The 27,079-nt window shown below is 44.7% G+C and overlaps 1 protein-coding gene across 2 annotated transcripts in view; it reads right to left on the bottom strand.

The window, feature by feature from the left end:
• Positions 1-27,079, bottom strand: part of SEMA6D (semaphorin 6D) — a 425,926-nt gene that overhangs the window by 140,148 nt on the left and 258,699 nt on the right. For both annotated transcript variants that reach the window (XM_083586317.1, XM_083586320.1), the window contains exon 4: positions 26,008-26,032. The gene's annotated coding sequence lies outside the window, so the exon portion shown is untranslated. The remainder of the gene's footprint in view (positions 1-26,007; positions 26,033-27,079) is intronic.

The raw sequence follows: 27,079 nt of genomic DNA, 5'->3' as shown, positions 1-27,079 counted from the left end.
ATTCAGTGCAAACCATGAAGGCTAGGCAGAACAATGGACCGACCTAGTACAGTCATACCTCATGTTACATCCGCTTCATGTTACATTCTTTCAGGATATGGCCCGCGGCAACTTGGAAGTACCGGAAAGGGTTACTTCCAGGTTTCGCCACTTGCGCATGCGCAGACGCGCAAAATGATGTCACGCACATGCGCAGAAGCTGTGAATCGCAACCCACATGTGTGCAGACATGCAGACGCTGGTTGCGTTCTTTTCATGTTGCGAACAGGCCTCCGGAACGGATCCCGTTCGCAACCAGAGGTACCACTGTATCCTTGAAAATTTGCACTTCTCCAAATTTTGCAGTGCAGTTCTCCAACCAAAAATGTGTACGCAAATGAACACCAAGAAGAGCCAGCAGGGGGTTGGAGTAGATTACCCTCAATTCTATGATTCCATGATCAGGCCAGTGGCCCATATGGTCCAGCATCCTGTCCTCACAGCGGTCCATGGGAAGCCCCCAAGAAGGATCTGAGTGCAACAACCCTCTCCTGCCATTCTTGCAACTAGTACTGAGGCATATTGCCTCCGACAGTGGAGCAAGAAAACAGCTATCGTTGCTGGCAGACACTGGTAGCCTTGTCCTTCAACTTGTTCTATATTAGGAGAATGTGTGCATAAAAATGTACATATCCATGGAGCAAAATGCCAAAAAATGCATTATATCAGGCAAAATTGCATGCTATTAGGATGGTAAAGGTAAAGGGACCCCTGACCATTAGGTCCAGTCATGGCTGACTCTAGGGTTGCGGCGCTCATCTTGCTTTATTGGCTGAGGGAGCTGGCGTACAGCTTCCGGGTCATGTGGCCAGCATGACTAAGCCGCTTCTGGCGAACCAGAGCAGCGCACGGAAACGCCATTTACCTTCCCGCTGGAGCAGTACCTATTTATCTACTTGCACTTTGACGTGCTTTCAAACTGCTAGGTTGGCAGGAGCAGGGACCGAGCAATGGGAGCTTACCCCATCGTGGGGATTCGAACCGCCGACCTTCTGCTCGGCAAGCCCTAGGCTCTGTGGTTTAACCCACAGCGCCACCTGCGTCCTTCTATTAGGATACATGCATACTAAAATACTGATGAGTTTTGGTGGTGATCTTTTGGAGAATGGAAGAGTTGCCAGATCTGCCCACTTGGGCAGAAGGCTAAATACCAATATATATATTTTACAAGAAACATCATAATCCAAACGGTAATGAGGCAGGTGAACAGACATTTGATGCATCAAAAATAACATTCAAGGGTACAATATTGTGAAATATATCTAGAGGGCGACTAAATTGCACATATGTTTGCCTCTCCCTCTGCCTTACGCCCATTTAAAGAACCACCCTTTTCCAAGAGAAGCGTTGAGTCTCTGTAAGTGTCTTCGAATCACATTACATGTAGCCTTAAAACTGCAGCATCAGCAATTACTACTGTAAATAGAATAAATATCTCCAAAAGAACACTTTGGAAGCAGGATTCAATTGACCAGGTGTGCCATATGGAGTAGATCAGGGCTCTCCTGATCAGTAGAAAGACCTCACATCTGAGACTGGGCGGGTGGGCAAGTTAACTTCGTGTTTGCAAGGCCAGCAAAAACCACCATCATTCAATAAATGGTAAAATGCCACAAAACAAGTTAGTTCCAAACATCTTCTCATTTAAAAATAGTCAAGCGGCACAAGACCAAAGTGAATTTATTGTGAACTTTTTTTTTAAATAAAAAAGAGTGGATTGCAAGTGAGGGTTAAAGAGTATTTGCTAAAACAAGTCATAACCATCCTTGTCAAACTCCATCACCCCACAATGCATGACTGACATACTTTTTCGCTTCTGCAGGGCAGGAAAGAACTCAAGGACGTGAATAGTAATAACCGTGCTGCCTTCCTGTTCCTCACGTGCTTGATCTCAGGATCATGCCCTTTCCCCAACGAGGCCCTTGCTTCATTTTCACTGCCGGCACCCAACCGTTATAGTTTCTCTGCAGTCATCGCTCACGAGAAAGCCATTTTAATGCCATTTTTTTCCTGGGCTTATGTTCTTTAAAGTGCTTATAATCTATGACTGGAAAATATCCATTACCCAAGAGCTGTGATTGTAACAGCAGATTACTCTTGGCTGACTCACAGAAAATTGTATAGTTCAAAAAAGGGGGGGGGGGTTGAAAAAAAGATGCAGGGTTTTTAGACAACAACTATTTTTTTAAAAAAACCTCAACACGGGAGAAACACTGATTATCCAAATATCAGTTTTCCATAAAGAAAGTAAAATTAAGATTTAAAAAAGTTTTGCTGGGTGCTCCCATGCTACTGTAGCCCTATTGTTGAACACTAAAGATTCATTTATTTTAGTTGTTTGTGAGCTAGTTACTTTAAATAATCTCCAACGCTCCAAACCTAACTTCATTTTCAACCTCACTGAGGGTTTCCTCCCTCAGCCATCCAATGAAACAGATGGGAAGTTTAGTGCAGACAATAGGGAGGACATCACACAGTATGTAATGCATTTATGGAATCAGGTGTCAGAAGACATTGTGGTGGCAGCATGAACAGTGGTCAGGGGTGATGGGAATTGTAGTCCAATGACACCTGGAGGTCACCACATTGGCCACATTATGGGATTAGACAAATTCAAGTAGAAAGTTCCATCAATGGCTACAAACAGTGACAGAAGAAGGCAGCGAGTTCTGTTCCTATTTGTCTTTGTCACAACCAGCACTGTTTCCATTCTGCTGCGGTTCGGTTTCTGCCAAATACTATTCATCTTGCTAGTGTCATTTATGTTAATTATTTATGTGAGTTAAGAATTCAACATAATCAATTTTGTAATTATTTCTACGTCATTCTTTTCAGTGCTAGGGAATTTAAGTGAAAAACAAAACACCATCAATTACCCATCAATTGGGGACTCTCCCTCAACCAGCAAATAGTGATTGGTGCTTGCTGAACTGATTTCCATTCTGAACATGGAACAAATAGGTGAAAGCCGGCAACTTCCACTTCTGTTTCTGTTGGAAATCTCCAACATCCCTAGCTGCAAGTCATAATGGCTTGTCTCAGAGGGAGAATGCGTCACAGTACCATTTGTTAAGGGAAAACAAGGGGCTCATCTCACCTATGTGGTTGTGGGAGATGGGATAGGATGTTGGATTATTATTGTATTTATTTGTTTGATTTTTATCCCACCTTTTGCTCCAAGGAGTGCAAGGTGGTGTACATGTCTCTGCCCTCCTCCTTTAATCCCCACAACATGCCTGTGAGGTATGTTAGGCTGAGAGGCAGTGATTGGCGCAAGGTCAACCACTGAGCTTCATGGCTGAGTGAGGTTTGAACCCTGGTCTCCCATCTCCTAGACTGACACTCTAACCACTACACCACACTGGCTTTCCAGATGGGCCTTTGGTCTAGTCCAGTAGGACTCCTCTTAGGTTCAGTCCAAACCACCAACACAGCTGATATTTTGAGAGGCGAAAAAAGAGGGGGGAAACTGGGACATCCCTGTAAAATCCAAGGTTTATTTGCCAAAATTATACCTCCACTAATTGTGAATAATGAATGAATCAAAACAAGTAATAAGCTCCTCACAAATAAATGGAGAGGAAAGGAAACCACATTAGTAGAGTCAATAAGTTTTGCGGATAGTTTGTCTGGTGCCTGATGTTGAATTACACAAGAGAATTGGATTGAGGCCAAGAATTGGTGGACGGAGTCTAGTCATCCAAGATCTGTTATCTCAGGTGTTTCTCCGAGTTCATGATGGAAATTCACCTGGAAGGAAAGAGAGCCATGCCTTATCTGCCAGCAGTTCAAATACTGCATGTAAGCAATTTAGGTCAAAATGGCAAATCACTCAAATCTATGCTAGTGGCAGGCAAAGCCTGAGGCAAACGTTGGGAGAGTAACAAATGAGAATTTCACCTTCTTACAATGGGTTACTTTTTACATGGTCAGGGTTCAAGCACACATTCCAGCCAGGCAAAAAACTCTCAAGGAGGGTGCAGAGCAGAGCTGGTGAGGGTTATGGTGAGGGGAGATTCCCAAAGGTCAGGCAAAGACACTTGGAGGGCAGCATTTGACCTCTGGCCTTGAGGTTCTCCATCCCTGTCCCAAACCTTACAGTACTGCTGCCAGCCAGAGTAAACAATACTAGTAGAGCTGGATCAGCAGACTGACTCAGTGTAAGGTGATGTCATGTGTTAATTCATACAGTGGTACCTTGGGTTAAGAACTTAATTCGTTCCAGAGGCCCATTCTTAACCTGAAACTGTTCTTAACCTGAGGTACCACTTTAGCTAATAGGGCCTCCCGCTGCCGCCGTGCCGCCGCTGCACGATTTCTGTTCTCATCCTGAAGCAAAGTTCTTAACCCGAGGTACTATTTCTGGGTTAGCGGAGTCTGTAACCTGAAGCGTATGTAACCCGAGGTACCACATACCACCAACATGGCAGTTGTATCTCAGGGCCATAGCAAATGGGAATAGTTACCGCGTATAAGACTATGTTTTTATTCCTGAGAAATCATTCCCAAAAATGGGGGTTGTCTTATACATGGGTAGTGGATAGGCTGGACATTTGATTGGTTGCTGCTGCAGCTGCTAGCGGCTATTGTTCATGTTTGCTACATCAGTGGGTGTTGTTGACTGGCTGACACTGAGGCAATTTGGCGGGCGATCACCAGCTTCTGCCAGCGAGGGAACAGAGGTGGATTTAGCGACGTGTGCGGTTGAGCAATTTTTGGCAATCCCCCTCAAGAAAAGCTCAACAACTCTGGAGAACCCTCCCCTCCTGTTTTCTGAAATTTGAGTCCCCCCAAATAGGGGGCGTCTTATACATGGGGGCATCTTATAGATGGAAAAGTACGGTACCTTTTGGACTTTCTTTCTTGGTTAAAATGTCAATTGAATGTGTGAGGGTTTTGGGTAAAAATGCTTGCTCTTTAGCTTCTGGCTCCTGAACCTGAGAATTTACTCCTTCCCTTGGGGACCCTAGAACTCTAAAATTCCAAGGATCTGAGTAACAGACAACCTTGAAGTCAAGTCAAAATGCTGGAGAGGGCAAAGCAGGTCCACAGTGAGGGTTGTGGTCTGGGAAAGGTGGATGAGGTGAGGGAGAGGGTGTGGCCTGCTGAGAGTCCTGAGGGACAGGCAGAGGGGCTTGGAAGCATCATATCAAAACCAGGATCCATGTCTTCTTGTCCGTGCTCCCATGCGAGTCACATGACCCACGCAAAATCATGGAGCCCAACGGATGTGCATTTTTTTGGGCCGTGCTCTCACAACACCAAAAACCAGGTGTTTTGGAGCACCATGCAAGATTGCAGCCTTGAAAAAGCGCTTTTTCAGGGTGAGATCTCAGTTTCAATTCCATGAGATCATCAAATGTCCACTGTACTCTCACAGGAAACACAGGGTGTCCCTGTTTTTCCGGGCCACTTGCAGAGTATGTATTATGGGCCCCAGGCTTAATGTCTCCTGACCATACCATATTCTGTATCCTACTTCAAAGGAAAATTAAGGTGCAGTGAGTTGACACACTGGGAGATCAGCGGTTGTATCTCAAAAATGAAGTAAGGTTGCAGAGAAGAGGAAGTTGGACTGGGCCCATGGTTCTGAGGGAGGGGAAACTCCACAAAACAGGAGCAGCAACCATAAGATCATAAGAAGGGTCCTGCTGGAATGGACCAAAGGCCCCATCTAGGCATTCTGTTCCTTGTGGCCAATCAGGTGCATATGGGAAGCCCATTTGCAGGATATGACTGCAATAACCTGCCCCCTCAACAAAGCCTTTCCCTACTCTAAATAAAATTTCTGGAGCGGTGGTTCTCTTAAAGATCTTGACTGAAGGATGTTCCAAGAGGAGATGACAGAAGTGTTCCATCAGATAATCCAGACTGCAGCCATTTTGGGCTCTAAAGATGGGGAACTCAGGTTCCCTGAGCCACTCGCTTGCAATGCTTCTGAGCTGTGGCCCTGCAGCAACTGTGGACTCCACCTCCTATCACTCCTGACCATTGGCTATGCTGGCTGGGGTTGATGGCAGTTGGAAGTCCAACAACATTTGGAGGGCCACAAGTATTTTCCACGTATTGAGAATTTCCGGAATCAGTTCTCTTGAACAGAGTTGGGCATATAGACATGAACAAATGGTTGAGTTGGGAAAGAGCGTAATTGAAGTTACACACATAAATTGTGAAAGAAAGCTGTTGTGACCTGAGCATGACCCAGGGCTTTTGCAGACCAAGTATGCTGATGACTGCCTTCAAGAATCTTCACCTGGGTGGGCCTTCTGGGAGTTCCTGCAATGCTTCCCTTGAGCATAAGCCGCTGAAGACATCATTTAAGAATGCAAAAGGTCTTGATGGTCCCTTTGATATGAGCATTACTGTAACATGCACTGGGACAGGCTCCTTCTTGAAGAAGGTGGGTTTTTCATATCTCCTCTACATGTGCCTATTTTCCCCCATATAGTGATATGTTCCATACAGCAGATTACCTACCAATTGTATTTGTTAAAGGTAAAGGGACCCCTGACCGTTAGATCCAGTCGTGAACGACTCTGGGGTTGCGACGCTCATCTCGCTTTACTGGCCGAGGGAGCCGGCGTTTGTCTGCAGACAGCTTCCGGGTCATGTGGCCAGCATGACTAAGCCGCTTCTGGCGAACCAGAGCAGCGCATGGCAACGCTGTTTACCTTCCCACCGGAGCGGTACCTATTTATCTACTTGCACTTGATGTGCTTTCAAACTGCTAGGTGGGCAGGAGCTGGGGCCGAACAACGGGAGCTGACCCGGTCGCTATGTTTAGCCTGGAAAAGAGGAGAGTGAGAGGAGATATGATAGCCATCTTCAAATACCTCAAGGGCTGTCACATGGAAAGAGGGAACAAGCTTGTTTTCTCCTGCTCTGGAGGGTAGGATTTGAACCATTGGCTTCAAGTTACAGCAAAGGAGATTCAGACTAAACACTAGGAAGAACTTTCTGACAGTAAGAGCTGTTTGACAGTGGAATGGATTCCCACAAGAAGTGGTGGACTCTCTTTCCTTGGAGGTTTTTAAACAGAGGTTGGATGGCCATCCGTCATGGATGCTTTAGCGAAGATTCCTGCATTGCAGGGGGTTGGACTAAATGACCCCTGGGTTCCCTTCCAACTCTACAGTTCTATGATTCTATGATTTTGCTGGCTGTGGTTGATGGGAGTTGGAGTCCAAAAGCATTCAGAAGGCTGCAGGTTCTCCATCCCTGATATAGAGGATTCATTAAAACAGAAGACTTTCCCCTGTAAAGTAGGCCACTTTAGGGCAATGGGCTCCCCCAAGAATCTAATGTTATGCACCAGGTTTTGGAATCCTTGGATGATTTGTCTTTCAGCGGTTAGTGAGAGTATGTGCAGCAATAAAACATCACAGAGAGCCTTGTGGCACCTTAAAGACTAACAGATTTATTGTGGCAGAAGCTTTCGTGGCCTAGACCTCACTTCATCAGATGAATGAACTGTTAAGAAATACAGCCTGTGGCATTTCTCTGCAAAGCAGGGACGAGCCATTTTCTGCACTCCCTTCCTTCATTTTTCTGTGAGATCATCCTGCTCTAAATTTCATCTTTCCTTTTATTTCCAACGTTCAGGCTGTGAACGCCGTTGGTCATGTTGTGGCTAGTATCCACTGGGACTGGATAGAGCCAATCACAGGCAGAACCAATTAATTCCAGTTTTGTCCCCATCCTGCTCCCTGCTGAGTTCTACAAAGACACTCCTAGTTAAACTACAGAACTTGCTTGGCTTGGAGAGGAGAAAGTGATGGCCACCATATTGTGTGGCTGTAAAGAGAAACTAGACAAATTCATGGCTGCTAGCTCTGATGGCTTTACTCTGCCTCCATGGTCAATGGCAGCAGCGCTTCTGAATACCCATTGCTTGAAACTGCAGGAAGTAAGAGTGCTTTTATGCTCAGGTCCTTGCTTGTGTATTTCCCAGAGGCCACTGGTTGGCCACTGGTTGGTTTATATATCACACATAAATTGTGAAAGAACGCTGTTGTGACCTGAGCATGACCCAGGGCTTCTGCAGACCAAGAATGCTGATGACTGCCTTCAAGAATCCTCACCTGGTGGGCCTTCTGGGAGTTCCTGCAATGCTTCCCAGAGGCATCTGGTTGGCTACTGGGAGGACAAAATGGGCTATTGCTGAAGTCTGGATAGCTCCATTGGTTAGAGCGTGGTGCTGATAACATCAAGGTTGCAGATTTGATCCCCATATGAGACAGCTGCATAGTCCTGCATTCCAGGGTATTGGATTAGATGATCCTTAGGGTCTCTTCCAACTCTATGATTCTATTGGCCTCATCCTGCAGCCGCTTCTTATGCTCTTCACAGGTACAGGCACTATTTTTCTCAAATTCTGTGTGTGAAAAATTAGCCTGCTTCCCCCTCCCTTCAGTATACCTGAAGGAGCATCTCCACCCCCATCGTTCAGCCCAGACACTGAGGTCCAGCTCCGAGAGCCTTCTGGCGGTTCTCTCCCTGCGAGAAGCAAAGTTACAGGGAACCAGGCAGAGGGCCTTCTCGGTGGTGGCGCCCGCCCTGTGGAATGCCCTCCCATCAGATGTCAAGGAAATATACAACTATCTGACTTTTAGAAGACATCTGAAGGCAGCCCTGTTTAGGGAAGTTTTTAACGTTTGATGTTATATTGTGTTTTTAATATTCTGTTGGGAGCCACCCAGAGTGGCTGGGGAGACCTGGTCAGATGGGCGGGGTATAAATAATAAATAATAATTAAAAAAACCTTGCTCCCCTGAATAATTAACACAGATCCCCATGGTCCAAACATTACATTCAACAAGTGTGCAATCTGTGTACGCACTCATGCTGTTATTCATGCAGAGCATTCAATGAACACACAGTCTGGGTATCTGTGCACACAATTGCAGAGTTACACATATCAAGCGTGCATTCTTTCGCACAAACACTTACACATATGTAGAGACAGCTTGCACCTTTGTCTGGTGCAGCATGTGAGCAATGCTTCACTCTCCTTGTTTGCTGATGAGCTCTTTGTCCCAGTCTGATGTTATGCAGGCGCATTTGGGGCTATGCCCTGCTGATCTCAGGGGGATTTTCAGATTACCCGTCGGTGTGCACAGAACTGCAGCCTTAGTGTGTCTTATTTCCCTTTGCCAAATGTTTAGAGGGTCTGTGTTTAGGGCTGATCCACCTCCGAGGCAAAGCTTCAGCTGGTGAGTTTTGTAACTCAAGAAGCTTCCCCAGACCAAGTCATATTAAAAGACCATCCCAATTAACGAAGCAGCTGTGGGCAGGATTACCGAATCAACCCCAGATTCCGAGTGAGCTTGTCTAGCTATAAACCGGCCATTAGCCATGCAAGGGTTTTCACCTCCAGTCACACCATGTCCTCCTAGACTACTTAGGGTGAACACGGTTTAGTTTTACGAAGTTCAGCTAAATTAGTCTGTGACCTTTTCAAGATTAGCACATGTGGTGAATTTTCTTCCTCGCCTCTCCCCACCCCCAGATCTCCAGCAGGAGTGCTTATGGACTGCATTTCACAGAACCAAAGAAATGAAAAATATATAGAGAGGAAGGGTCTTTATTCACATTATGCAAGGCTGTGCGTTATTTGCACAATAGAATATCAGAACAGCAAAGGAAAACACCAGTGAGTGATATAGAACTAAAAGTGGTCATATTGCTTTTCCATCCAGGTCCTATGCCTAAAATTAAGGGGGTGGAGGGAGGAAGAAAAATAATAGAATTTTCACTAGATCTGATTCTCCACTTTTTGATAAGGACACCACTTTCCACTTTGTGCCTGTCATGGGAAAGAGGGGGGCGGATAGGGTGGAAACTGCAAGGTGGAGAGGCTAATAGTCACTTAGTTTGGGGCCTGCTTCCAGCCTCACTATCAGATAGATGCCCTGCCTTCTTTAGAGATAGAGAATGGCTTTTTCTAGGGAGCTGGTGCAGTGTGCTGGCTAACAGATCGTGCTATCAAAATGCAAGTGCCAAAGACACATGAAGACAGAGGCAGCACACAAGTGTTTATACGCCAAGGCTAGAAGGCTCCAAGCATAGATGGGTGAAATGGAGTGTTTGGTTTTGTAGGACGGCATTGATATAGTGGGCATAAGAGAAAGCTGGCAGAATAGAGAGAACCAGGAGGGAAGGATTTACCAGAGGTGGCATTGATCATCAAAGACAGCAATGAGACCAGCAAGTTAGAAATCTCAGAAGGGAACATACAATTTGAAGACTGGGAAAAACTGTGGAAATAGACTTAAAATTCACAGATTGCTCTCTTCTGAAAGAAAATTACATGAAAATGACGTATAGATGGTATGTAACACCAGTACAGATTGCAAAAATATATAAAACTGGGTCAAACACATGTTGGAAATGTAAAGAAAAGGAAGGGACCTTTTATCATATGTGGTGGGAATGCAGAGAAATTAAAAAATTCTGGGAAATGATATATAACGAGCTGAAGAAGATGTTCAAAATAACATTTATTTAAAAACCGGAGGTTTTTCTGTTAGGGATTGTAGGACAACACCTGCCAAGGAAAAGAAAGAATTTATTTATGTATGCAACAACAGCGGCAAGAGTCTTGAATGCACAAGGATGGAAGAATGAGGAAACCCCGACAAAAGAACAGTGGCAAGAGAAATTAATGAACTATGCAGAACTGGTGAAATTGACATGCAAACTATGAGACAAGGACAACTGTGACTTTAAAGAAGAATGGGAACCTTTTATAAATTATTTAAAAAGACAACAAAATGAATTGGACTCCTTGGCAGGTTTTGAATAAGCATACACAAATTTATTGAGGGTTAATATAGTAGACAGATAATATAAGGATGTATACAATTTTATAATATGCAGAAGATAAAATTGGTTGAGGAATCAGAGAGAGGAGCTGAGGGAAGTCGTAGGGGAGAGGGAGGGAGGGTTTGTTGGGGAGGTGGGAGAAAAAAACGGAGGGAGAATAATGAAGGTGATTTGTTTGAATAATTTGTTACGTGAAATTTGTTAATAAAAAACTTTTTTTTAAAAAAAGAAATCTCAAAAGGGACAGACTGCTCCACAGAATCACTGTGGGTGGTGGTGGTGGTGGTGATGATAATTTTATTATTTATATGCCATCCATCTGACTGCATTGCCCCGGATCCGGCCCCCCGGGCCTTAGTTTGCCTACCCATGTGTTAGATGGTGAGATACTGGTGGCATTTTGCCTTTTCCAATATACTAATGCCATGTGGTTTCTGCCTTATGCAGATATGATGTTTCAATTAAACAGTCTTGCATATGCTTTTAACATTAGAGTTGAACACTGCCATCCCTTTTTTTCACCTGCCTCTTTGCCTGCTTGTGGCTTTCTGTGCTGTTAAAGTAGAAAAAGCAAGCAATTAATTTATATCTACATTAATAAAGAGAGAAAGAAATCACAGAGTGGTACTTGGCTTGTACAATCGTGCAAGCTGCAGTTATTCAAAATGTGATCACAGTCATCACATAACACTGCTTGGAGCTTTTGCTTCACAGTGATTCTCCAACTATGTTTCCCCCCCATCAAGCTGTACCTATCAATAGGAGGAAAGTTTACACGCCATCAGACTGTTGCCATGGGAATGGGTTAACTAGTTGTGAGAATTAGGGGAGGGAGAAGTTTGTGTCTCTATCATATCTGTCCTTAACTCTCTTTGGGCATCCTGTTTCACACCTAAAGAACCATGGATCTCAAAAATTTAATAGTGCTGTTTGTTGCAAGGGAGTTAAAAGGGGTTTTTTTTGTAAATAAAATTGCAAAATTATTCCAGCCTCTCTTGAGCTACTTGCGTACTAAGGCTCATATTTTGGAGGGGAAAATCCACATATTTCTGCTTGTCACACCTATATAAGGCTGCGTAGACCAGGGGTCAGCAAACTTTCTCAGCAGGGGGCCAGTCCACTGTCCCTCAGACCTTTTAGAGGGCTGGACTATATTTTGAAGGGGAAAATGAACAAATTCCTATGCCCCACAAATAAGCCAGAGATGCATTTTAAATAAAGGCACATATTCTACTCATGTAAAAACACTCTGATTCCCGGACCGTCTGCGGGCTGGATTTAGAAGGCAATTGGGCTGGATCTGGCCCCCGGGCCTTAGTTTGCCTACCCATGGCATGGACACTCATGTTTCTTCACTCCCATTGGTTTGGGAAGCGGTGTAGACACAATGCAAGCCATATCTGTTCTGTCATTTCTTAAGTCCCCCGCCCCCAAACCAGCATCAGTCCAAATTGAGGAAAAGAAAAACCTAGATGCATTGTGCGTTACCGATCAGTCAATGGTCTGTATTTTCTTCTTATACACCCCACTCCCCTTGATTTTACGGTGAGCCTAGAGTACCATCACGCTACAGATGGGAATATTTTTGTATCAGGCATGATAGTACATATGGCTCCATAGTGATGACGTCCAAAGGTCTTCCCCCTTCATTGGCACTATAAACACTACCGTGAGGAAACATAGTACATAAAGTAACTCAATCCCTCTGGTAAGGCGCGAAGGATGCCAAGGATATGGGTTGTTTGGACTCATTCAATTTACAGTCTTGTGAATAAAGGAGCTCATATTCCAAAATGGGCCATGTGTTTGTCTGTCTTCGGATAGGTAAATTTATCCACTATCAAAGCTTCCCATATGGTTCCTTTGTGGGCCATCTGGTGTCTGAAGGGGGAAGGGGAGGAGGTAGGGAATCTTTGCCACTTTGCGGCGATGATGGTTGGGGCTGCTAACAGGCGGGGATTTCAACAACGACAGCTGCATCCTTGCTGGACGTCCTTTCGCCCCCCACCTGCACCAAAACACGCTTTCCTGAGCTCATTCATTCTTTATGTGAACAAAATCACTCCCCAGCCATTTAGCAGGTGTAAAAAAAAAGCAGTCACTTTGCAAGGCCTTCCACGTACAAAGGGAAAAAAAGAAGGGTGACAAATTTATCTGACTATTACCAATTTGGAACATTTTTTTTTTAAAAAAACTAGCTAGACAGGTGGTCATCCGGTGATTGATCCTGAACCATCAACATTCAGGGGTGCTTGCGAGTGAAACCTGTACCTTTGTGTAAGAGAGTCAATATGATATACAGTGGTACCTCGGGTTACATACGCTTCAGGTTACAGACTCCGCTAACCCGGAAATAGTACCTCAGGTTAAGAACTTTGCTTCAGGAGGAGAACAGAAATCGCGCGGTGACAGCAGGAGGCCCCATTAGCTAACGTGGTGCTTCAGGTTAAGAACAGTTTCAGGTTAAGAACGGACCTCCAGAACGAATTAAGTACTTAACCAGAGGTACCACTGTACTGGTTAAGAGCATGAGACTAGGACATGGAACATCAGCATTCAAATCCCCACTCAGCTAGGAAGCTCACTGCCATAGGGGCCGACTCCTGGGGGGCCGAGGCAGTTTCAGTCTCCCATTTTTTTTTTCATGAGGGGGCCGGGCCCTGCCAATATTCAAAGGCGTTGAGTGCATCAGCCCACCCGATCCTCTGGAGAAGCTGGCACCTCTGCTTGCTGCGTGACCTTGGACCAGTTTCTCAGTTCAACCCACCTCACAGGGTTGTTGTGTGGACTAACTGAGGAGTGGGAGACCCAAGTACATCACCACGAGCTCCTTTTTTACTTTTTATTATGTATTTTGTGTTTGTATTTTGTGATTTTATGTTGTAACCGCCCTGAGATTTGCGGGTATAGGCCAGTATACAAATTTAATTAAATTATTATTATTATTATTATTATTATTATTATTATTAAGCGAAAAAGTGGGATATAAATGCAACAAATGAATAAAATAAATAAGTAAGCAAAGGTCATTTTGGCATCTACAGAGATTTCATTGCTATAGAGTTCCTTATGTTTTGTTTATTTTATTTACTGTAGAAGATTTATATCCTGCTTTTTGACTAGAAGCAACAACAAAGTGGCTCACAGCACTTATGAACTGAATAATAATAATAATAATAATAATAATAATAATAATAATAATAATAATTTATTATTTATACCCCCCACCCATCTGGCTGGGCTTCCCCAGCCACTCTGGGCAGCTTCCAAAAAATATTAAAATACTGTAATACATCAAACATTAAAAGCTTCCCTAAACAGGGTTGCCTTCAGATGTCTTCTAAAAGTCTGGTAGTTGTTGTTCTCTTTGACATCTGGTGGGAAGGTGTTCCACAGGGAGGGCGCCACTACCGAGAAGGCCCTCTGCCTGGTTCCCTGTAACTTGGCTTCTTGTAGCGAGGGAACCGCCAAAAGGCCCTTGAAGCTGGACCTCAGTGTCCGGGCAGAACGATGGGGGTGGAGATGCTCCTTCAGATATACTGGACCGAGGCCGTTTAGGGCTTTAAAGGTCAGCACCAACACTTTGAATTGTGCTCGGAAACGTACTGGGAGCCAATGTAGGTCTTTCAAGACCGGTGTTATATGGCCGCTCCCAGTCACCAGTCTAGCTGCCGCGTTCTGGATTAGTTGTAGTTTCCGGGTCACCTTCAAAGGTAGCCCCACATAGAGCGCATTGCAGTAGTCCAAGAAAGATACACCAAGAAGCACCTGCTCAAAAACACCCAAAACAGAACAACCAGCCCCACAAAGTCAGGAGCCGATTTCACAGTTCCTTCCTACAGGGCAACTGCTATAACTTAGGAACATAGGAAGATAGGAAGCTGTCTTACAACAAATCAGAGCATTGGTCCATCTAGCTCAGTCTTATATACACTGACTGGCAGTGACGCTCCAGGATTCTGGGTAGGGTTTTCTCCCAGCCCTGCTTGGAGGTGCTGAGGATTAAACCTGGGACCATCTGAAATTCTTGGGGGGGTGGGGCAGGATATATCCTGTGGTGCTGTTGGTTAGAGCATGGTGCTGACAACACCAAGGTTGCAGGTTCCATCCCCATTTGGGTCATCTGCATATTCCTGCACCACAAGGGGTTGGACTTAATGATCCTCAGGGTCCTTCCATCTTTCTGCTATTCTATGATCATTATCAGCAACATTTATTTTATGCTGTGTTTGGGATTTGAAATGCTTCAAGCATTCTGCATTTTAATTTTGTGCACATCACTTTAAGACATATTGAAAAAGTGATGAACACACACACACACACACACACACACACACACACACACACACATACAGAGTGAGTAATAACTCCGTGAATGTCTGCCTTGTCTAGCGTCCATTCCAGTGAATGTCTGCGGCAAACCAGAATGGGTTACTTCTGGGTTTGCCGCTCGTGCACGCGCAGAAGTGCAAACTGCTCCGCGCACGTGTGCAGATGTGGTGCTTTGTCCTGCATCCTTTTTGGCTAGTGGCTGGGGCTCCGGAACAGATCCCGGCTGCAAAATGAGGTACGACTGCAAAACGAAGTACACACACAGAGAGAGATATATACATGGTTCCCACCACCACACACAAGAAGGTGGTACCAGCAGGTTGGGGAGAAAACTCTGAGCCTGCCAGTCTCTTCTCTTTAAAGAAGGGGGGGAACCCCTCTAAAACCATCCAATAATGACTGAAAATACTCAGTGCTTACAGAATGTTGAGCATCTCCAGAAAGGACTTGGAGAGACCCTGTCTCAAAAGCTTGAGAGGTGCTACCAGCCAGTGTAGACAATATCAGTCTAGATGAAGCAATGGCTCTGACTCTGTATACAAAAGCTTCCTATTTGGGAAGGCGATGTAGCTCAGTGTCAAAGCATGTCAGGGGTTGGACTGAGGAGGAATGGTAGGGACCGCCCCTCCCGAATCTTCCTGAGAACAGGAGGACAGTATAGATTTGCAACAGTGATTTGCAACAGTAGTTCAGAGGCTGCAAAGGGGAGAAGCTGGGAAATATTGGGAGAGGAGCAGCAGGAAGAAGAAGAACCAGGGGAGAGACAGCTGACAGACTCAATGTCTTTGGAAAGCATTCCTGACACACACACCCTCTCAGGACCTGGCGTGCATTGAGAGTAGGAGAACAGAAAGCTCAGAGGCAGAAAGCTCAGATCAGCCAGCACAGGGATGACGTAGAATTGGAGAGGGGTGGGTGGGACTCTACTTGGAGCAATGTCATTATCTAAGATAGACTGCATTCCTTTGTCTCTCACTGTGAATATTGAACAAAGCACTTGGTAAGAGCTCTTCTCATTTATCTGCTTCTTGGCTGCCACCATGAGAGGGACAGGATTCCCTGAAGCCTCACAAAGCATTTGCTTTGTATGCAGAGCTTCCCAGTTTCACCATCAGCATCTTCAGGCAGGACTGGGACAGACCCCTGTCTGCAATCCTGGAAAGCTGCTGCCAGTTCGTGTAGACAGTACTGAACTAGATGGACCAATGGTCCTACATAGCGTAAGTTGGCTTCCTATGATTCTAGGGCACTACGCACTTTGTTTGCATGTTGAGGTCCTCCAATCCACCCCCAAATGATTCACACTTCACACATAATTTTTGTTTAAGGTTTTTGGCATAATTTTGGCCACAACTTTATTAAAATACATAAATGCAAGTGGTTGCTTAGGCATTGGTTATGACTATCTGTCCCCACGCCTAGGAACAGAACTGACTTCCGGATTCCAGCGAAAGCCAGTAAGGGAAAACAATATTGGGGAGAGCATGGAGCTGGGCACCAGACCCTCACCCCCCCATGCTCCCTGGGGCTTGCACAGCCCTAAGCCCCCTTCAGGGGTACGGACGAAAGAATGGCAAGCCCCTGGATTCCTTTAATGGAATTCCCTTTCCACAGCAGCATTGGAGGGGCAGGCACCGCCAATCCTTACCCCTCCACCAACCAATTTTTTAACCACTGCCTAACCACAACCTTACAAGTTGTGAAGATTTGCTACGCAGTAGGCAAAAACCAAATGGCACCAGCCAATCAGTCAATTGGACAAAATTCCTACCAGGCCCCTGCCCCAAAATCAGGCGACCCCATGACAGGCATAGCAAGGTCAACCAAGATTCCTAAAATTAGGGAGGGTGGGCAGGTGATCCGATGCACACAGCAAAAGTGCCTAGTCAGAGCTGCATGACTTCATTTTATAACCTTTGGTCCAACCCCCTAAATGGCAACACCAAAATTTGCCCAACAACCCAACTGTCCGATCACTGTGGATGATCATCCAAACTAACCCGCCCAGAAACAAAGGGGTGGCCTTCCAGACCCCACCGCAACACGTGCTCTCCATTAATGAGAACACGCTTTGCCATTACATGTAGCACATCATCATCATACCGACCAGCTCCGCTATATTTTCTGTGGCAGCCATGCAAACAGAAATAGAGTCAGAAATCTGACAAGGGGGCATCATAAACCTGCCTTACAGCTAAGACAGGCATGGCTTAGACTCAGCTGGGAGAGCTAGAGTACAGTGATGCTGAGGCTGAAGGAAAGGAACAAACAAAAAAAAACAAAACACAATTTAGTGGCAATATTTCCCCCCTGTAAAGTCTCGAAATGATTGGAGCCATTTTTATGGGGATTTGCTGTAATAAATTTCGCTACCAATGAGGTCAATAAGAGAGCAGAGTGACTCCAGGGTTTTTATCTACTGTGCACGGGTTATATTGCCGAAGGAACTAAAGAAAAAAGAGCTGGGATGAGGCCTTGCATTTTCAAGCGTCAGTTGCTGTAGTTTCCCTTATTTATAGCTATATCAACACAGAGGAGGGAATGCTGAAAGATGGTGCTGAAAGATGCTGAAAGATGTAACGTATGGTGCTGCACTTCATAAAGCCATAGCAAAGTAACAAAAGATGAAAGGACAACTTCCCCCAACCTTTTGAGGAAGTGTCACAGCTTTTGTGGCAGAACACCCATTCTTAAATAGAGCATTTTTCTTGGACTCCCAGGACGGTAATGTTTCCTTTGGGTTTGGGGCCCTGAGCCGGAGGATACTGTTAAGTTGTGGGTGAACATATCAGACGACACAGTGATTCTTCAAACAGCTCTTGTTCATTCACAGGCCAGAACAGAACTGAACTGAAGGGCTCAGTCAGCCTGCTTATATAGAGCTCCAGTACAACGTAACTGTAACAATTTTCTAAAACTATCCAATCACTGAACATCACTTTCGATCTCTTATTTGCATAACTATCTACAGTATCCCCCTGGTGAGAACTTCAGTACATAACAGATACTTGTTGCAAAACGCACACCAACGCGCCAAGACATATGCTGCAATGTTAGTGTTTTCATGACGACAAGGATTCTGAGGGTGCCCCCTATTGGTTGCTCCCCCAAAGTGATGGCTTTGTGAAGCTTGTGCCTTTATCTTACAGCGTGCACCGTGAGCTTTCAAATCCGACATTAACAAACAAAGCAGTCTACCTCGTGTACCCTCAACAGGTCTTCTTTTCAGTCCTTGTCCCACAAAGAACACGTGCGTCGACACAAATGGCATCCATCACGTGCCCTGCTATAAATAGCTTTTAAAGTCCCTTCTAGTTTCAAAAAGCAGATTGGGCAGGAGGTCGCTGGCTCTTGGTGGGGTTATGCTTCTTCTGAAGGACAGGTTCATAGCTTGGGGTTACTCCTGGATCTTTTGCTGTAGCTCGAGACCCAGGTGGCCTCAGTGCCCCGGAGTGCCTTCCATCAGCTTCGGCTGGTGGCCGAGCTATGCCCCTATCTGGACAGGAATAGCCTAACTACTGTTGTCTATGCTCTGGTAACTCAAGGTTAGATTACTGCAATGTGTTATATGTAGGGCTGCCTTTGAAGACGGTTGGGAAACATCATCAGCTAGTGCAGAATTCAGCGGCCAGGTTGCTCACCCGAGCAAGACGGTTTGAGCATATTACACCAATCCTGGTCTGACTACACTGGCTACCAATTAGTTTCTGGGCCCAATTCAAAGTGCTGGTTTTGACCTATAAAGCCTTAAATGGCTCAGGACCGCCATACATCAAGGACTGCCTCTTTCCATAGGAACCTACCCCAGACCCTGATATCATCTTCTGAAGCCCTCCTTCGTGTGCCTCCTCCTCGAGGGGTCCAGAGGGTGGCAACACGAGAACAGGGCCTTCTCTGCAGCAGCTCGCCATCTGTGGAATGCTCTCCCCAGAAAAGTTGGCTTGGCACTTTCATTACACACCTTTAGGCGCCAGGCAAAAACGTTCCTTTTTAACCAGGCCTTTGGTTGATTTGACTGACATCCTATGCCCTTTTAAAGTGTGTGGGGTGTGTGTGTGTGTTATTGGATTTTTTTAAAGTTTTGATTATGTATTTTGTTGTTTTATATTCTGATTTTATCTTGTGAACCGCCCTAAGACCTGTGGATATGGGGCAGTACAGTGGTACCTCAGGTTAAGTGCTTAATTCGTTCCGGAGGTCTGTACTTAACCTGAAACTGTTATTAACCTGAAGCTCACTTTAGCTAATGGGGCCTCCCGCTGCTGCCGTTCTGTTCTCATCCTGAAGCAAAGTTCTTAACCTGAGGTACTACTTCTGGGTTAGCGGAGTCTGTAACCTGAAGCGTATGTAACCTGAAGCGTATGTAACCTGAGGTACCACCGTATATAAATATAAATACTAATACTAATGCTAATACAGTGGTACCTCGGGTTAAGTACTTAATTCGTTCTGGAGGTCCGTTCTTACCCTGAAACTGTTCTTAACCTGAAGCACTACTTTAGCTAATGGGGCCTCCTGCTGCTACCGCACCGCCGGAGCCCGATTTCTGTTCTCATCCTGAAGCAAAGTTCTTAACCCGGGGGAATACTTCTGGGTTAGCGGAGTCTGTAACCTGAAACGTATGTGACCCGAGGTACTGCTGTACTAATAACGAAGGAAGTTGGCAGGCAATGCTCTTGAACTCCCTGGACTGGTTGTAAGTTAGAAGATCGGCGGGTAGGGATTGGCTGAGGGTAAACAGGGGTTGGTAGGGTACTGTCACATATGCCATAACTGACCAGCCTCCACTGACCTGGGGGGGGGGGCAACCTGGGGGATAGGGTAGCATTAGCAGAATAAGTGTCTGAGGTTCCACTCTCCTTCCTAGAACAATTAATGCTGCCTTTCTTGAATTCCCAAACAGGGCTAGCGAGTTGATGCAAAAGGGGTTGCAGTTCTTTCCGGCTTGGTATATACCGTATTTTTTGCTCTATAAGATGCACCAGACCACAATACGCACCTAGTTTTTGGAGGAGCTAAACAAGAAAAAAAATATTCTGAATCTCAGAAGCCAGAACAGCAAGAGGGATCGCTGTGCAGTGAAAGCAGCAATCTTGCTGTTCTGGCTTCTGGGATAGCTGCGCAGCCTGCATTCACTCCATAACACACACACACATTTCCCCTTACTTTTTAGGAGGGAAAAAGTGAGTCTTATAGAGCAAAAAATACGGTAAACAATAGTGCTTGTGTGGGGTGTGCAATGATGTACACAGCAGGCCTAGACAGTCTCTCCCCCCCCCCAAGATGTCATTATGGCGCACTCTATTTAAAATGGACGTAGCTAAAAATATAACAGGAAATCGATGAGTAGCAGATGGAGACGGGTCGGGGGAAGGAGGGGGATGGGAAAGCCTGTCAACCAGACCAGCTTTGTCATTGCCTTGGGTAAACATGGAAGATTGCAGGACAGCAGATTAGACCCGACTGAAAGCAAGATGAAGGCTTCTCCTTCAAATGAAATGGGCTAGCTTTCGGAATGTTTTCTGAAGGGTGCAAACAAATGAACGATTTCTGGCAAGACAGATCCATCATCTGTGGGACGTGGCCATGGATTGCAGTTGACAAGTTGTGTGGCCGACAGGTGAATTAATTATCTTTACATGTCTGCTGTCAGGACCTGGTTCCCAACACTCCTCTGACAACCATGTACTCAGAGTAGACCCATAGAAATTAAATGACCTGAGTTAGTTGCGTCCATTAATTGGAACAGATCCACTCTGAGCGGGAGTAATATTTGATACAACCCACAGTGTATGGACAATGCTTCTATGACTTAATTTAAAACTCCTCATGGATTGTGTAATTTGAATTCTAAGATCTCACTTCCCTGGCCCAAGGCTGCCTAGACTCTCTGTGATGTCAGAGAAGATCAACCAATGGCAACTAGAGAGGAGGGCTAGTCAGAGAGACAGAATGAGAAGACCAAAAAAAAGGCCCATTATTGTGGAGGCGGGGTGTGTGTGTATGATTTCTCTTCAAAAACTTCCATTATCCTCTCACTTTAAACTATTTTGGGAAACTGAAAAATCTCGAAGAATACCCTCCCTCTACAACAAAACCCCTTACAAAGCAATCTGGATTTAGCAGCAAAGCTTTGATGACTACAGTCCATTGAGTCAGTTATCCTGGTTAATTGGATTGATGGTGACAACTGTAATTACCAGAGATGAGACCGCTTCTCTTGTAATTACTTGTCAATCTTCGGAGTGAGTTTGACTTTAAGGATATGTACAGTAGATTCTCCCAATTATAAGCAGGTTAAGGAGAGCATGATATATTGGAACTAATCATGTTTGTTATTGTGTAGAAGAAGTAAAGAAATGGCAGCAGCAGCCAAGAGAATGTCTAATCAGAAGCAACTTTCCAGATTCAAAGGCATTAATCCACAAAGCTTTACCGCTACGTGGCTTAGCAAGATAAACACACTACTGAGGAACTGAAAGGATTTTTTTTTAAACCTAAAGAATTACAAATTACTCAGGAGCATTGCAATGCCAGCAGTCACATTTTTTGTTATTACGTTGTTTAAAGAAGAAATGACTTTTTATTTCCAAAATACACATTAAAGATGGGAATAGTTTGAAATACTGTAATGAGCTTTTGTGTGTAGGTATAGGTCCTAACATTTAAATATTTGATGCCCGTACAAAACCTCTGCAGAACAGAAACTCATGCCTTACCAATAACTGGGATTCAGAATTTGCTTAATGCTCACAAGTCAATTGTTATTTTAACTGAAAGGACACAGGAGGGCAATAAGGGAATTTGGATTGTACTCATCTGTACCTGGAATGTGTTTATACCAGAATTGCTGGTATAACAGACTGTGGTCCAAATCCAGAGCTGTGCAGGGATAGATCAGCACCATTGACATTATAATAACCCTGGTCTATGGCTGGGCGATATCAGCTTTTCAACATTGCGGTATATCACCAGGTCTGGCGATATACCGCAATGTTGAAAAAACAAGCTGCGTTGGCCTCAGCCTGCAAGGCGCCAGGTGAAATTGCCGCAGCTCTCACCTTGGGAGCTGAGGCAATTTCACCCCAGCGCCTAGAGGGTTGGGATAAGGAAGCTTGTTTTTACGGCTCAGCTGGGGTGCAGGAGAAGAAGAGTTTGGATTTGATATCCCGCTTTATCACTACCCGAAGGAGTCTCAAAATGGATAACATTCTCCTTTCCCTTCCTCCCCCACAACAAACACTCTGAGAGGTGAGTGGGGCTGAGAGACTTCAGAGAAGTGTGACTGGCACAAGGTCACCCAGCAGCTCCATGTGGAGGAGCGGAGACGCGAACCCAGTTCACCAGATTACGAGTCCACTGCTCTTAACCACTGCTCTTAACCACACTGGCTTCTGCAGTTTTTTAATACTAAGAGTGGTACATTTAAATATATTACAATTTATTTGATATTCACCATATAAATTATCCCCTCCATTTCATTACATGAAAGATATATGCCCAACTCATATTTGAACGATGACCACTACCTGGGATAGGGCATGCAAAATTAGTTTTGAAATGTCTTGGAGGCCCACGGCTGTCCAGTTCACTTCGGCCTTCAGCACAAATTTTTGGAAGAGTCTTAAAAAGGAATAGGATATTTTTCATGCTTTTTAAAAAGGCACAATGCCTAAACTCTTTCCAGAGCAGGCACAGCATCCTGACGTCACCTGAGATTTTAATAACACAAGTGGTGCCCATTATATATGACCTCTTAAGTTGAGTAACAATGGAGCAAAGTGTCCTTCTTTTATGCTCTAATCTCCGAAAATGAGATCCAGACATTTCCAGCAATCCTTTGATTGATACTATTTGAAAGCTGAACAACTTGGTTAATTAGCAGTCCTGTAGGGGCACTCTCTGAAGTGCACTGAAAACTATAATTAAAATATTACATTACAGCAGTATGAGAAGGCAATCTACTTTTCTTTTTCCTCTCTCTCTCTCTCTCTCTCTCTCTCTCTCTCTCTCTCTCTCCTTCTCTTTTAAAAAAATTCTAAGCCTAAAAAACATTCTTTCCCAAAGGTGCTCTGCTATTCTCGTAGACCTCTACAAAGCACCCATCCTTTGTGATCTAGCTTCAGAGGTTAGGTGCTTGTCCTTTTGTTATAAGAAAGAAAGATAAAACACCTCTCTTGTTAAGGATCTAAGCTCCAGCGGGTCACTTCCTGCTTGATCTCTGGATCTTTTAAATCCCAAACACAACCAAGGAATTGTGACTGTTCCAGTTTATAGAACTGATGCCATTGACAAAATATACTTAATTTAAGGGCATATATATATATATATATATATATATATATATATATATGGGGGAGGGATCAACAGGAACAATACATGATTGACTACATTTGACCCTTTTCACTGTGTATATAGGTTTCTTTTCTGATAACAGAGCACCAGTGATAATTATAATTTTTAAAAATAATTATCTCTTTATTGTAATAAAATCTCTAAGTAGTTTAACTTGTTTCCTGCCCTTCCTCCCAAAGGAGCCAATGATCACTACTGAAAACATTTTTAAAAGCTGGTCTACGAAAGGCTGTAGCTGACAAATCAGGCTAAGTCGGGCATAGGCTCCCCAAGCCACAGAGCACAGTACTGGGGAAACCCAGCCAGATGGGCGGGTATAAATAATAATAATAATAAACAATAATAATAATAATTTATTATTATTATTTATTATCATTTATATTTATAATATTATAATATAATAGTAAATTATATTAAATATTTTAATATTATAATATAATATAATATTAAAATATATAATTTATATTATTATTATTATCATTATTATTCTTATTATTACTCCCAGCCTATGAACCTGAATGCAACCTGTCAGGGAACTGACATCGGAGCCCAGAGTGGAGGTAGGGCTCTCCAACGATGCAGGAGAAGGGACCAGCAGGGAGAGGGAGAACACTTCCCTTGGGGAAGGAAATCGGCGTGACACCAGGAAAGAAGGGGAGGAGGGAAGGTCTTCGGAGAGAGGGCTCCAAGACCCTTCCACAGGGTCCAGCGGGGAGAGCCCAGGACCTCCGCTGGCCACGCCCACTCTGCGCAGGAGACTTCCACGCAGAGAGGCTAGGTGGAGACTTGGCGTCAAACAGCTTTTATGTTGGAAGAAGTTCAGGGAACGCCCACTGACGGATTCTGCCAGTGACTGAGACAGTCGCCTTGTAAGGGCTGTCAAATCAGGGAAAGGTTTAGCTACCCCAACACCTGGGAGCAGTTTGGAATTTACGCACAAGCAACCCCAATTCCCATTACACAACCCTTCCCAGAAAAGATTGTACACAACCCACAGTACTTCTATCTTATCAGCATTCAGGGTCAGTTCCATAGCCCCTATCCAATCCATCACTGCTTCCACACCTGTCCAGCACCTTAACAGCCTCTCCTGATTCTGATGGAATGGGTGTCACCAGCATGCAGCATTTATGATGCATCGCTAACTTTGACACTTCCTGGGAGTGTTCACAGAACCAAGCATTACAGAGGTCATCCGTGGGAGTTCTTTGCACACCAGGGGAAAGTGAAAGCCACGGAGGTACACTTGCAAATCTTCCTCTGTTACAATTTGCATCCTGCCTTTCTACCAATGGCGAGAAGGCAGCTGATGCCAATGGCGTGAATACAATAAACTATAAGAAAATGCAATAAGACAGCAGTACAGTACAAAATAAATAACACAAAAATGAGTCTTGTAAAACGTCAATAAAAGCAACCTGTGGTCTTTTGCTTTTTGATAAAAACCCAGTGTCAGTATATTTACAAGTCTGTTTATTGATCTTTATTTTGCCTTTCTAAGTAAGGATGTCGCCTACAATGGAAGGTCATTGGAGATGGGGTTAGTTGGGCCTCCCTGGGCAAGGAGTTTCAGAGCCCGAGAGAAGACACCAAGAAGGCTGCATTCATGCGAGGTTTCAGACAGATTAGGGGTGGGGAACTGTACTACTAGACATTCTACAGATATGTCCTCTATTACTATATAGGGCACAAACTCCCTCTGAGGTGGGTAACCTGTGGCCTGCCAGATGTTACTAGATCCCATTCAGTATGGATGAGGGATGCCAGTGGCAGTGCCTGAAAGAGTTACTGCTAGTCAGAATAGATGATAAAAGGTGAAGGTAAAGGGACCCCTGACCATTAGGTCCAGTCGTGGACGACTCTGGGGTTGCGGCGCTCATCTCACTTTATTGGCCGAGGGAGCCGGCGTACAGCTTCCAGGTCATGTGGCCAGCATGACTAAGCTGCTTCTGGCGAACCAGAGCAGCACACGGAAACGCCATTTACCTTCCCACCGGAGCGCTACCTATTTATCTACTTGCACTTTGATGTGCTTTCGAACTACTAGGTGGGCAGGAGCAGGGACCGAGCAACGGGAGCTCACCCCGTCGTGGGGATTCGAACTGCCAACTTTTGATCGGCAAGTCCTAGGCTCTGTGGTTTAACCCACAGCGCCACCCGTGTCCCAGAATAGATGATACTGGGCTGCAAAGGGATGCCAGACTTGGCACAGGCACTCAGCACAGGCAGCTTTGCATGCACCTTGCCAGACGGAGTTTCTCTTGATTTAACATCTCTGGCCAATGTAGAAGAAGTACCACTTATATGCCATTTATTTAGGTAATACTGATCACAGAGCATTAGCACATCCCCATAGTGGAAACATTTTCATTAGGCTGACTTTGAGAAACACATACATGCATGCTTAAAATGTTGGAAACAGTGGCTCATCCATCATTAAAGATGGATAGTACTTACCTCCTTCAGATGTTAAATGTTGAAACTAGAATGGAAAGAGAGAGGGGGGGAAGAAATGAAGCAATTCATACAATCTCATTCATGTGCAGCTATGATTTGTTCTACGCAGTTGCAGTTGCACCTACAACTAGAACTGAACTGACGTAAAACTGACATGAACATAATCTGGTTTATACAGTCTGCTTTATACAAATCAATGGGATTTCAGTTTTTGTTAGGATAACTTCCCCATTTAAATGAAATTGGAATGTTAACTAAAACACAGAAAGGCTGGTTTGGGATGCAATGCTAAGCTGAGCATGGATGCATGAGTGTGCAGATACCTGCAGCAAAAAAATTCATCTGCTCTGCCACTCCCTGTTTTTCTGGCTGCCATGCTATCAAACCATAGTTTGCCTTAGCAGTATGTTGAACCCTGGCTCGTGGTTTGTTTTGCTCTAGACAAACCACATGCCCTAGCCCACATTTGTCCTTGGATTGTTGTTTCTGGTATGTTTGGTGGAGATGCTCCAATATATTGGTTCACATCAATGTCCTAAGTCTTTACTGATGCAAGTGAGTTCAGCAAAGGATGGCCCATTTGGGCTGATGGGGGTACTGATCTCAACCAGCCCCCACCTGCCTGCCTTCTTATTTATAACAGTTCCAGGGGGGTAGCCCTGGCTGCCAGCTTCCCCCTCCTTAGTATCAGTACAAGAACTCAGGTGGGAGGAGGATGGGGATAAAATTAGAATTAATTGATTCTGTCGGTCATTTGTTCTACCGCCACCTACTGTTGGCCTCCCATGCCTTCTGCCCTACGTATCTTCATGTGCAGCAGCCACCAGTGAGAAGGGTCCAGCATGTAGGTGTATGCATGCTTCTGACATTAATTTAAGAGCCTCAAGGGCAGAGTACCCAAAATGTTTGAGGACTGGCTCTCAAAAATCCACAGGCGATATGCAGTGGCATTTCAACGGTTGACATCTCTCTCTCAAAAGTGGTCACAGAATCATAGAGTTGAAAGGGACCCTGAGAATCATTAAGTCCAGCTCCCTGCATTGCAGGAATATGCAGCTGCCCCATATGGGAA

The sequence above is a fragment of the Podarcis filfolensis genome (genome assembly GCF_964270895.1).
Source record: "Podarcis filfolensis genome assembly, chromosome: 14".
NCBI lineage: Eukaryota > Metazoa > Chordata > Lepidosauria > Squamata > Lacertidae > Podarcis > Podarcis filfolensis.
Note: the sequence above shows the minus strand (reverse complement) of the source record. Positions and strands in the feature narration are given on the sequence as shown.